The 3,009-nt window shown below is 50.8% G+C and overlaps 1 protein-coding gene across 1 annotated transcript in view; it reads left to right on the top strand.

The window, feature by feature from the left end:
• The first annotated feature begins 405 nt into the window (after positions 1-405).
• Positions 406-3,009, top strand: part of LOC107104343 (transcription factor HIVEP2-like) — a 76,233-nt gene continuing 73,629 nt past the window's right edge. Inside the window, exon 1 of the mRNA XM_015404333.1 lies at positions 406-462. The gene's annotated coding sequence lies outside the window, so the exon portion shown is untranslated. The remainder of the gene's footprint in view (positions 463-3,009) is intronic.

Raw genomic sequence — 3,009 nt, 5'->3', positions numbered from 1 at the left:
ATTGTGAATGTCTCGGTTTAAAGCAGGCGTGTCCAAAGCGGCCATCTTTGGCCTTCAGAGGTCAGAGACTCTGCCTGTTTGAAGGAGTTTCTGGCGTCTTTCCCTCCAAACCGCAGACGTCATCCAGACGTCATCCAGCCGTGTCTCCATCAGAGTCTGGATTTACTCCAGAAATAGTTTGTTGAAAATTGGGCTGTCGGCCTGATTTTGTCTTTAGTTCAATAACAGACATTACAAACCCAGTTTTTAACGACCATCTGAAAATTACGGCTTCTCACCTGAACGTAGACGTCGATTAGATCATGTGGTCTCTCTTTTTAACCAATCTTTCTGGATCATTATTGTTTGTGTGACTCTTCACCGGTCGGACGATGAAGCTCTGCTAACGGCGCTCTGCTTCTCTTTAGCGGTGGCTGGCCGTGGACTCCATGGTTCGGACCTGAGGACAGACCGCGGCAGCAGGTAGGACTCAGCAGGACGCTCCTGATGGCAGAAAGCAGGACACATTAATGCCGCCATGAGGTCACAGACAGGAAGTTAGCGAAAAGCTTTATTAAGATTATCCTGTTATTTCTGTTCCTCGGTCGTCAGGACCTGAACTCCAGACCAACAAAGCCTGGTTTTAGTTTAGAAAACCTGCAAATAGAAACGGATGAACGGGTCCCCCCCTTTGGAATGGGGGTCGTTTGGCTTCTTTGTTAGCCTGCAATGCCCCATACCTGTCTATGCCTCTGAAAGGGGGGTCGTTAGTGGGAATAGTTGGCCTGGATGAATAGGTGAGGTCTTTCTTCTTAACAAAGATGGCTTCCTTCCTCTCTAACCACCTGTCCTCTTTGTCCTAAATGTGGACATTCTGGTCCTCCAAAGAATGTCCTTTGTCCATCAGGTGTAGATGTAGCGCAGAGTCTTGTCCAGAGGAGGGCGCTCTCCTGTGTTGGGCCGTGCGTCTGTGGAGAGGTTGTTTGGTTTCTCCAATAGATCAGATCATTCCTCGCTGCATTGACCTGCAGACACTCTGCTCAGATTTAGTCTGAGGTTTAGGATTAACTAGTCTCTGTTTCAGGGTCTGTTTGCTTTGAAACGTTCTGGGATTTAATGTTTGGAGAAAAGTTTTTCAGACTCCAGCAACATGATGGGATGGAGATGTTTTAGCGTTTGCTGATTTGACAAACGGCCGGTTTGGAGAACATCTTTGATTTTATTTCATTTTATTATTTTTAAGGGAAAATAATCTTTGGTTCAACTTTTCACAACATTTCATTCAGATATTTCATCTTCTCATATTTTCTCCTCGGTTCTTCATGTTCCACTCAGGAGTTTTCCTCAGATGGAAACTTTGAAGCAGTTTGAGGAGGATCTAGATGAGGCGTCTCTGAAAGGAGAAGATCTAGATCAGCTCTATAGAAATAGACTGAATTTGGAGAACCAGGAGAGGAACCAAGGCTGCAGGTGGTTCCTACCTTCTGGAGGTTCTGCTTGAACCTGCGCCCCCCCCCCCAGCCTCTCTCCTTCCTTCCTTCCTCTGTGAGGCGCGTCCTGCCGCCCCCGGGTCCGCCTCGCCGTGTGCACAGAAATAGATCATGTAAAGCAGAGATCGCTATCAGCGCCTCATCCTGCGGGCCGGCCGCCGCCGTGCGCGCAGAGACGTTCTCCCCGCACAGGAAGTGCAGCGTCGGCGGTTGCAGAGCGTGCTCAGAGCTCCCAGTCTGAGGCAGGAGGCCACGCCCACCAAAGGCCACGCCGTTTTGACCTTTGCTGCCTTCAAGCCTGAGAACAGGTGCTGCTGATCAGGCAAGATTCTGAGGAGCTAGCAGTGTCAACAGGAAGTGATGTCATCACAGTGATGATGTCAGAGAGGCAGGTAGAAAATACGTTCCAGCAGTGACCGCCGTCCCTGACAGGTCGGCTTTCTGGAGGGTTTATAAATAAGCTCCCTGTGGAGCGGTGAGAGAAGCGCCTCCTCTGAGGAGAGCTGCTCCTCCTCCAGGAGGTTCTGGAGGAGGTTTCTCCTGGATGGAGGAGGCTGCAGGCGGAGGCTGCAGGCAGGGACTGCATGGCGGCGTGGATCATTAGATCATCAGAACGGTTCTGGCTTCATTCTTTGGTCCCAGCGTTCCTCGCCATCCTCTGTCTGCCTCCAGCACCATGACGCTCCACCTCATCAAACTAGTTCTGTCTGGTTTCTATAGCAACCTGATCCCGGTCCAAACCTCTCAGCCTTATTGTGCAGCTCTGATGAAGTGGTTCTGGAGGCCCAGAAGGTCTCCCTAACAGAACCAGAAGGACCCGTTTGCTCCGTCCATCTCTGGAAACTTTAACATCTGAAAGAGCTGAGGGTCTGCAGCCCGTGGCCAGTCTAACCAGTTCAATCTCTGTAGTCCCTCCCAGTCTGTCCGACTCGGTTCTACTGACTCTTGTATCTGGGTTCTGGTTCAGACTTGGACTCGGTCCGTCAGACAGACCTGAGGCTGCAGGAGCAGGACTGGGATGTTTCACCATCGTTAAAACAGTCAGAAAATGTGGAAAACAAACCCTGGATGACCCGAGGTCCAAACCCAGCACATGAAAACTAAAAATGAAACCGAAGAAAACGAGAAGCAGATGGAGCCGCGGATACCATGGCAACCGCTGTTGGTCCCTGCAAACAAAGCAAAGTGCTGCGAACAGAAGGATCGGAGCGGGACGCTCTCTGCTGGGTTAGGAGGACAGGATCGCTTCCTCCCACAGCAGACAGGAAGCCTTCAGGAGAGGAGGATGTGTATGTCCTGTTACCATGGTGACCACCTGCGGCCTTGACGGCATCAGACAGCATTAAACAGAGAGAGGTGCGTGAAAATGGCTGAGATGAGGTGGAGCTGAGGGAGATGAAGGCTGCAGACGCAGCAGCAGTTAGTTTGGTTCCCGTTTCCTCTGAGCTGCCAGAGCTGCTTGGCCTCTTTGTTTGTTCATTCAAATGGGATGGAAAGCAGAGAGTGTGTGTGTGTGTGTGTGTGTGTGTGTGTGTGTGTG

Source organism: Cyprinodon variegatus, unplaced genomic scaffold (genome assembly GCF_000732505.1).
Source record: "Cyprinodon variegatus isolate N-32 unplaced genomic scaffold, C_variegatus-1.0 Scaffold1701, whole genome shotgun sequence".
In the NCBI taxonomy this organism is placed as follows: Eukaryota; Metazoa; Chordata; class Actinopteri; order Cyprinodontiformes; family Cyprinodontidae; genus Cyprinodon; species Cyprinodon variegatus.
This window is presented reverse-complemented; position numbering and strand designations above follow the sequence as displayed.